Source organism: Prionailurus bengalensis, chromosome C1, assembly GCF_016509475.1.
Source record: "Prionailurus bengalensis isolate Pbe53 chromosome C1, Fcat_Pben_1.1_paternal_pri, whole genome shotgun sequence".
Classification (NCBI taxonomy): Eukaryota; Metazoa; Chordata; class Mammalia; order Carnivora; family Felidae; genus Prionailurus; species Prionailurus bengalensis.
This window is the reverse complement of record NC_057345.1, coordinates 146624137-146634561: the sequence shown is the minus strand read 5'-3', so window position 1 is coordinate 146634561 and position 10425 is coordinate 146624137. Positions and strand designations below refer to the sequence as shown.

The following is a 10425-nucleotide window of genomic DNA, read 5'->3' as shown; positions in this document are numbered from 1 at the left end:
ATAAACACTGCTGACCAGAACATCTGCCTATCGTTTCTCCAAGCATTAAGGCTTCCGAATAGCAGAGGGTCCTCAGAAGAAGTGGGCAGTTACTAAGCTCCAAGAGTAAGTGTTCTGGTAAAGCTGTATTGTCCTTTATGATGTAGCCTTAGAAGTTATGCAGCATTACCCTGTCATATTCTGTGGGTTGAAACAGTCAAGACTTAAGGGGAAGGTAAGTAAACCTGCTCTCTCACTGGGAGGAGTGTTGAAGACTCTCAAACAAAGAATTTGAACCCAGTATTTAAAAAAAAATAATGTGTATTCATTTTTGAGAGACAGAGAGAGAAGAGCGCAAGTAGGGGTGGGGCAGAGAGAGAGGGAGACACAGAATACGAAGCAGGCTCCAGGGTCCGAGCTGTCAACACAGAGCCCATTGCGGGGTTTGAACCCACACAATGTGAGATCATGACCTGAGCCAAAGCCAGATGCTTAACTGACTGAGCCACCCAGGACCCCTAAACCCAGCGTTTTAAAACTGGGTTTTAAAAGACCACAGATGGTTTGTCTTTTTCCTATTGATTTTTACTCTTTGCTTATTATGGCTATGAACCATTTGTGCTTTATGATTATTTCAAATTGTTTTTTTTTTTAATTTTTTTTCAACGTTTATTTATTTTTGGGACAGAGAGAGACAGAGCATGAATGGGGGAGGGGCAGAGAGAGAGGGAGACACAGAATCGGAAACAGGCTCCAGGTTCTGAGCCATCAGCCCAGAGCCTGACGCGGGGCTCGAACTCCCCGACCGCGAGATCGTGACCTGCCTGAAGTCGGACGCTTAACCGACTGTGCCACCCAGGCGTCCCTTTCAAATTGTTTTGATCAGACGGTCATCTACATATCCTATTTTTCAAATTAAAAATATCACATTTAAAGAAAATTGAGTAAACATTAACTAAATAACTGGATTTTCAGAGATTGTCTAAGACTAGATTTAATTCACTCATGGATGGCAACTTAATTTGAAAGTTAAACAGGCAAAATATTATATAGTAAGATCAAGGTAAGAGATATTAAAAAGTTGAGGGAAGAAAGAGGTAAATACTGTTTTTTATATAATCGCATTTACATTGACTTCATCATTTTATTCTGTCTCTGCTAAATCCTGTTTTCAAATTAAAGTTTTGGAGAATTTCTTGGTAGTGGAAACTACACTTTTGATAGCATCAGACTATCACAATTAATCTACATCTTTTCTCTTTTTTTTTTCTTGTTTCAATAGACTATATTTTATTTAATTTCGGGTAATTTAGTTTTATTAGCTGTCACAGCAAGACTTTATTTTAAAGTGCTTATTTGAAGAGGATATGTTTTGAATATCCTAAAATATGGATTGAATTATAAATCTGTCTATATTCATGCTTGCATCTTCAAGGGTTATAGTTTCACATATACTTTCTGAATAAATCTATATGTTAATAGGTATACTGTTTTATATAATGAAGTATAAACAATTTTTAATCATCGTGCAGGAAAGTTTTGAAAGAGACATTAATTAATAAATATGGATCAATGTTTAAAACCTAATGTTCTTTTAAGAAAGATCACCTATTTAGCACTCGTGTATTTAACACATATATGCTTCAATATATTTGATTGGGACATTAATAAAACCTTATTGCTTATATTAGCATCCACTTGTATAAAACAATTAACGGGCAAGAAGAACCAGGCACAATACATTAATCACTGATACAAAAGCAGAACAATATAAAGAATTTGTTAAAGATAATCACTTTTGATAAAAATAGGAAAATTCAAATGTAATATTATTCTCTTAATTAGTCTATATACATAAAAGTGTAGGGGAATTATGTTCAAAGACCTTAAAAAAATGAGAGGGGGAAGGGCTCTGTCACAGAGCCCCATAAGGCAAACGATTATGCTTTGCATGTTAGTAAAAAACTCGGGTCTTCATTATAATGATCGATAGTGTGTTTAAGCAACTGGTCATGTCTGAAAAGTGTTTGTTTAGTTTCAAAGAATGCATATATTTACCATTTTAGACTTCTTTCTAGATTGCTCACAGATAATTGTGGATCACACAAAGGGAAGATAAACAGTACTGTTATTCTGAAGATATCTCAGATAACAGAAAATTTAAATTTGGCCTAACAATTATTCATGCAACCTTTTGCTTTCTAAACAGGCATTTTAGATACAACTCATTCCAGTTGGGCTTGGATCAAGCTTTCAAGGGTCTATTAATACAATTCCCAGAAACTGCGAGTACAGTGAGTGATACATTTTCATAAAACTTTCTCTTAGTTAATTGTGGACTTCTGGTAGCAGGGCAACCCCTTTGGGAAAATCGCATCAGAAAGAGCAAACCCCCACTAACCTAACTTACAGCCTGAGTGATCCCCTCTGTTGTGTGTCTCTTAGGCTTGGGCATTGCAACCAAAAAGAAACCACTGAGGATGCCCTCATAATGGCTTAACAGTTTAGTTGATGTCACTTTGGAAAATTTAAAGGACACGGGGAAAAGGGAAGTAAAATTCTGACAGTAGTGAAAGCGTATAAAATATTGTGGCTCATAAGATATTATTAAAGAGAGGTCTTAGGTCAGGCCTTAAGTGAGAGAGTCCCAGGAGGCCAAAGGATGCGAGTATTCAATCAATTTGCATTGAGTTACTGAATCAGAAATAAATGTGAGAGTGTAATGGAGAGTGTTCAAAGAAGAGTGAGGTTTTCATTGAGCACCTACTATCTTAAAGCCTTGGTGTTAGATGCTGGAGGTATACACTCATTTCTACCAGATTACATTGGCTAAACTTGTGATAAGGTCACCCCTGACTGTTAAGTGGATTAGGAGATGACATCAAAATGTGACCAGGAGAAAAATGAGAATTATTTGTGGGCATGTGGGCTACTCCTGCCAGAGTTTACTTTTTTATGATATCTATCAAACTCTTCCTTTTAAACATAGACTTCATGCCCCCTCCTCAAGAGACACAATCTCAAATCCAGATGGGATCTCTGGGTAATGCACAGTTCTTTTCATCAAGTCTGGATGAGATTCTTCATGGTCCAATGGCCTACGAACTAGGAAGACAAATTATCTACCCTCTCCCTCCCCTATCAAACCAACGTACAATTGTAGAGCAGAGATAAAATAACCATCGTTAATTGCTCTCATTGGAAAGGAGAAATACATGAAACACAGTATTTTCACAGCAATTATGAAATCCCTCTGGCAGTTATTATGAAGTCCTCTCCCTGAGGATATAGGAAATTCCTTGATTAAATTCTAATTTTGCTTTCTGGGGGGAATATATATATACATTGTGTGTGTGTGTGTATGTGTGTGTGTGTGTGTGTATGTGTGTGTGTGTGTAGTATATGTGTATGTATAATTCTTAAATGAGAATTCATTTTGTACCAAGTGTCATGGTCATGATAAACTTCCTTTTCATCTCTCTCTTCTAGGAAATATTTTATTATTTTATTTTATTTTTCTAATTTTATTACTTTATTTTATTTTATTTTATTTTATTTTATTTTATTTTATGATTTTTTTTCTAAGTAGGTTTCACACCCATCATGGAGCCCAATGCTGGGCAGAGCCCAACGTGGGGCTTGAACTCATAACCCTGAGATCATAACCTGAGCCAAGATCAGGAGTGGAGGCTCAATGGAATGAGCCACCCAAGCGCCCCTATTTTTATTTTATTTTAGAGGGAGAGTGAAAGTTGGAGAGAGGGTTTGGGGGAGAGAGGGAGAAAATCTCAAGCAGGCTTCATGCTCAACGTGAAGCCCCACATGGCGTTTGATCCCAAAACCCTGCAATCATGACCTGAGCCAAAATCACGAGTCAGATACTCAACTAACTGAGCCACCCAGGTGCCCCAGGAAGTACTTATTTTAAAGTCTACTCTTTCATTGAGGATATATCCTTCTGAAGATCTTGGCTTTCTGCAAGTGTCTCCCATGCCAACTTTTCAGCCCACATAGATCCAGGTTTTTCTATTTTGTCTCTTAATGTCTATTAAATCCCAAGTTCTCGGTCACTAAGGTGAGCAATAACCACAGATTGCCTCTCTGTCCATACTGACAACCAGGATAGCTAAGCCCTGTGTTCACTTCCATTTCTTATTTTCAATTTTCCTCCAATTTCTACCCCTGGAGATAATTCTCACTGTCCCTTGAGCTCAGTTATGCACATAGAAGGCTTTAAGTTGTATTTTATCCATTTTAATAAGATTTTCATAGCAGGGGAGTTTTCATACTAACCAACCAGTTGTATTGTTTGTAATGCAAGCCCTGGAACTGAATTTTGAAGTTGGACTATCCCAGATATTTCAAGTGCATACACCCTGAAGTATAAACAAAAGAATGGAGGCTCCAATGTAATGGAGGAATTACATTTTTTAAAGTTTCAATCTGCAATGTAAGTACAGTTGACCTTGGAACAACACAGGTTTGAACTGCACAGGTCTACCTATGCATGGATTTACTTTGATAAATACCATATAATACTATAAATATATTATTTTCCTTATGATTTTCTTTTTTTAAGTTTATTTGTTTGAGAGTAAGAGGGAGAGAGAGTGCACATGCAAGGGGGGAAGGGCAGAGAGATTGGAAGAGAGAGAATCCCAAGCAGGCTTTGCACTAACAACAGCCCCAATGCAGGACTTGATCTCATGAACCTGTGGGATTACGACCTGAGCCGAAAACATGAGTCGATTACTTAACCAACTGAGCCACCGAGGCACCCCCTTATGATTTTCTTAACATTTTTCTCTAGATTACTTTATTGTAACAATTACAGTATATAACCCATATAACACATAAAATATGTGTGTTAGTCAATTTTTATGTTATCACTAAGACTTCTAGTCACAGAATGTTATTACTAAAGTTTTGGGGGAGTTAAAAGTTATATGTAGGCTTTTGGCTGCACGGAGGGGTCACTGACCCAACTCCCACATTGCTCAAGTGTCAAATACATTACATTTCTCATTTTTAAAAATTTTAAAGTTTTAAGACTTTAAAAAAACACTTTTTGTATAAGTGACTTATTTATTTCAACATTCTTTTTTTTTTTCATATGTGAGTAATCTGAAGCCAAAAGAGGTCATACACCCATCTAAAGACACAGTGCTACCTAGCAGGAGATACAGAGACTAAATTTCATGCCTCTCTTGACAAGATCCTGTGGCTTTTTAAAAATTATTCTTTGTGCGCCTGGGTGGCTCAGTCAGTTAAGCGTCCGACTTCAGCTCAGGTCACGATCTCGCGGTCCGTGAGTTCGAGCCCCACGTCGGGCTCTGGGCTGATGGCTCAGAGCCTGGAGCCTGCTTCAGATTCTGTGTCTCCCTCTCTCTCTGCCCCTCCCCCGTTCATGCTCTGTCTCTCTCTGTCTCAAAACTAAACGTAAAAAAAAAAAATTTTTTTTTAAAATTATTCTTATTACTTTGCACTGATAGAAGTTTCAAAGAACTTGATGTAGGTTCAATTTGACTAAAATTGCCTTGATATATTAAAGTAATATAAAATAATATTTTTTCAATTAAAAGAAAACAAAACACAAAAATGCCTTCAAAACTAAAGGGTGTATTAGCTAGCCGCAGCAAATGCTACTTAATACAAATGATCTTATTCATAATGAAGAGGGCAGGAGAAGGAACCGGAAGTACAATTCTTTAAAGAAAATAAAATTCAAAGGACATTCACAAAAAATCTAATTTAATAATGGTAGCGTTTCTGTTTGATTCCACTTTCACTACAGGCAAGGCTTTCTTTCTAAACAGTGTGTCCGAGTATCCCGTTCTTTCCCTAGAGGACTTCCGAAAAGCCCAGAACTGTTGGTTGGCAGTTTGTCTCAGGGTTGGGGTTGTAAGCTTTAGAAAACAGCAATAATAAAACAAAGCAGGGTATCCACTCAAGGTTGAATTCCAGATAAACAATAACTAAATTTTAGTATAACTCTATACCATAAATATTGCATGGGGCATACCTATACTATTTATTATTTGTTTATCTGAAATTCAAAATTAACTAAGACTCCTGCATTTTATCTGATAATCAAAATGCGGTTGATGTGTCAGAGGGGAAAGGGGCCCACAAGCAATGACAGCTCAGTGCTGAGTCCGTAATTTCCTGGTTGTCTTGAAAAAGGATCCTTCTTTTCATTTCTATTTCATGGACTCCTCCCTTTGTACTTTTCCTTCTCTTTCAGTTTGCCTACTGGGCCCTCTTTAAAACAATACGGAGGTAGAATATACAAAAGACATAGGTTGTTATTTCAGCTGAAACCCTATTAATTTGTATCAATTTATAAAATATACATTATATAACACAAATTTAGTGTCGTTTTCTCCTCCAAGAAATAGAATTTCAATGTTATTCTCCATTTTTCCAATATAATGATGTTTAGAGAACCAGTTATTTTCCTTTCAATTTGATTGCCAAATTCACCTTAATGGTTACTAAATAAGTGGAATCCTCACACTGATACAATAATCTCTCTCCAGTTACCTTTTGCCACCATGAAAAGTTTTTATTTATGACCATACCCTCATCTGCCCTTTAGCCAACATTCAATCCATTTTATGTACATTCATGTCCATTCTGTTTTCCTCCTTTCGTAGACCTCAATCTTTCTACCAAGACCTTGATCTCTGATGTGGAACTTCGTCAAATGCTGTCTGAAAATGTAAGAGCACACTCTTCCCTGCATGGAGACAAAGCCAGAATCTTCCTTGAAAGGCAGGAGGGTGCTGAATGAATAAACATTGGCATTTTGTGGTGGGGTTCTCTGTCAGACCCAAGCAGCTCCAGATATAAAGTTTTGATTAGAAATTTCAAGAGGTGTTGTATGGAAGGGCATTATCTGTCTGTTGTCATGACTTCACAGATTACAATTATACTTTTTCAAACCATTTGTCAACGATTGAGGAAGAAGACAGGGCTGTCAGGCACTTTTGGCTAAGCACTGCCCAAGAGTGGACAGTGGGAATGAAGAAATGTTTTTCTTCTTTTTTGTTCAGGAAAAAACAGTTGTGGTAAAGGTCTTAGGAATAGATCAATTTGACTTCTTCAACTTCTTTATCCTGACAGAGGCTTGGTGAACTGTAAATGAATGTTCAGTATTTTTAGAGAAACACTGAGGACTTTTAATGGCAACTTTAAGTTTAATGAGCAAACATACGCTTCGTATTCCAGTTTGCTGTGGGATGAATGCAACTTTTTAGAACCAAGTATAGATAAACATGCACTTTTTATGTATCTAAAACAGGACCAGTTCTCTTTAAAGAGCCAAATAAAACTGCAAACACACAGAATATCAAGATTTTTATCCAGTGAAGTTTACAGTTACAAACTTCTTTAAACTCCATTAAAATAGGATTTAATTGTTCCCTAGCCTCCATTTTAGTGATAGAGTGGACAAATATGACCCTGCTTTAGCTGATAAAGGAAACAGGAAGCTGTGATGTAATCACCATCTCTTCTTTCCCTTCTCCACTGAGTCAGATTGAAATTTGGGAGAATATTTGAAATTAGTTTCTTGCATATTCAAAAAACCAAAACATTCAACATTCTTGCAAAAATTTGTGCATTTTATATGCATTTGCTGACGTCAATGTTTTTTAAACTTGCATACTGAAGTCCTTACTGTGGTCCGTGGGGACCATGTGGTCTGGCCCTAGTCCGTCTCCCCTGTGTCAGGTCTCACTTGTCTCTCTGTACCGATCATGGTCACAGGCCATTCGTGGTTATTTGTCTTCCTTAGTCTAGCATTCTAAACTCTCTTCCGCTTCAGGGCCTTTGCATTCCCTGGGCTTGAACGTCCCTTTTCCCTTCTCTGGTTTGCTTCTTCTCCTTCTTCAGGTATTCACTCAAATGGGTCTTCCTTGATGTGGCCATCACTGACCATGGAATCCGTGATTTGCCACAGCTTGTCTGCTTTATTTTATTTACAACACTTCTTTAAAAAAATTTTTTTTTATTCCAGTATAGTTAACAGACAGTGTCATACCAGTTTCGGGTGTACAATATAGTGATTCAACACTCCTATACATTACTCAGTGCTCATCAGGGTAAGTGCTCTCTTTGTCCCTTTTATCTATGTCACCGCTCCCACCTCCTCCCCCCAGCAAACACCAATCTGTTCTCTATATTTAAGTCTGGGTTTTTTTGTTTGTTTGTTTGTCTCCTTTCTTCTTTATTTGTTCATTTGTTTTGTTTCTTAAATTCCACGTATGAGTGCGATCACATGGTATTTGTCTTTGTCTTCACATACTTCTTCATGAGTGAATAATTACTATATGAATAACTTCTTTGTACAGTTATTTATCTGTTCACGCACTTGTTTCTATTTCCTTGTCAGCTTCTGGAAAAAGACCGCTTAGAGAGCAAGGACCCTGTCTGTCTTTATCATGGAACAAAGAGTGGTATACACACTACATGCTCAATATTTCTCATATAAATGCATTTCATCCTCTCCTTTTCTCTCTCCTTTTCCACTTTCTTTTTTTCTTCCTTCCTTCCTTCCTTCCTTCCTTCCTTCCTTCCCTTCTCTCTGCCTCCCTTTCTCTCTCTCTCTGTTGTGTACTTTCTTCTACACAAAATGAATATAAATATATAATATGCAATACTTTATATATATGCAAATTGCTTGGTGCTATTAATATGCTTTAGAAATATTTACAGATCAGTTTATTTAGTTCTGACTTATATTTCAGAAATAGCTTTAAGGTATTGTATGAATGAATCATAATTTATTTAATCATTCTATAGTGAAGAACATTGAGATGGCTTAACAATTTTTAAAAAAAAACAATCAATACTATCATAAATATCATTATTTAGTCTTCTTTACTTATACATGCTTGTGTTTCTCTAAAGTAGAATCCCAGAAGTAGAAAAATTCTCTCCTGAAAGGTTTTACTAAAGATATAGGAACTTGCACATTTTTCTCATCTGTACCAAAGCTGGATGCTTATAGCTTATAAAATACCTTTATCGGTTTTTGATGAAACATAAAATCTTATTTTTAAGTTGTCTTAGCCTGATTCTTAGTGAGGTTGAAATATGTCCATGTATTTATCGACTAATTATATTTCTTCCCTGAGTTGCTTTTTTTATTCTTTTCTTATTTTTCTATTGCACTGTTTTAGTGTTTTATTTTTTATATATTCCGATTATAAATATTTTGACTCTTGTATGTGTTGAATTTTTTTTCTAGTTTGTGACTTGTTTTTTATCTTTGGCAATAAGGTCCTTTAAAATACAAAAATGTACAAATTGGCCAAATACATTATTGTATTTCCTTCATGGATTTTAGCATTTGTAATTGATTAGGAAAGCAATTTCCATTTTGAGACTATTAAAATATTCTCAATTTTTTTTTCATATGTGTCATATTTAAAAATTTAAGCATTTGTCTTTCTACCTATCTGAAATATGCCTTCTGGTATGTTGTATGTGCATATGGAACTTAACTTTATATTTTCCAGATGGGTAGCCAATTTTGTGGTCATTTATGAAATAATTCATTTTCCTTAAATGATTAAAATTCTTTTTTTTTTTTAATTTTTTTTTCAACATTCATTTATTTTTGGGACAGAGAGAGACAGAGCATGAACGGGGGAGGGGCAGAGACAGAGGGAGACACAGAATCGGAAACAGGCTCCAGGCTCTGAGCCATCAGCCCAGAGCCTGATGCGGGGCTTGAACTCACGGACCGCGAGATCGTGACCTGGCTGAAGTCGGACGCTCAACCGACTGCGCCACCCAGGCTCCCCAAAATGATTAAAATTCTTAAAGCTCACATAGGCATTTACCTCTTTCTGAACTCTCTCTTCTCTTCCATTGATCTCTGTAAATATTTCTACCACAAATGTACATTAAGTATTGCTATAGCTTTATTTTATGTTATGATAATAAAATGCTGATAGTACAGAGGAGGCCTATATTTGATTATAAATTCTATCTCATGAAGACTTAAAGTACAAATGTACAAAAAGTACTAAATGCTCTATCCAAGTAAAAGTTCAAAGATGACAAAAGTCAAAGGAATTGGGTCTGAAATTAAAAAAAAAAAATCTTATCCTTGTGAGTTCAAACATATGAGAGCTGGGGAGAAGGAATATGTAAAAGCATGATTATTTATTTATTTATATTTATCTCATTGAAGAGAACAATATGATACGGATTAACTCTTGGAAATCATTTTTTAAAGTTTAAATACACTGTTTAAAATTTAACAGGAGAATAAAAATGGATATATAACTTCCAGAACCTTAGATAAATAAAAGAAAAATGGAGAAAAAAGCTTGAACAATCCAACCAATGGTAGGAATGGGCAGGAATTATAAGAATAAGAAAGCAGGCTAAGTAAAACATCTAAAAAAATACTGCAGGAATAATCCCAGACAG

At 36.0% G+C, this 10425-nt stretch overlaps 1 long non-coding RNA gene across 1 annotated transcript; it reads left to right on the top strand.

Annotated features, from left to right (window-relative positions):
* The first annotated feature begins 2186 nt into the window (after positions 1-2186).
* On the top strand, positions 2187-6790 carry LOC122479684. Its single transcript, XR_006296404.1, has 3 exons — positions 2187-2273; positions 4301-4429; positions 6636-6790. It is a non-coding gene; the product is annotated as an uncharacterized LOC122479684 (long non-coding RNA).
* The last annotated feature ends 3635 nt before the right edge of the window (positions 6791-10425 follow it).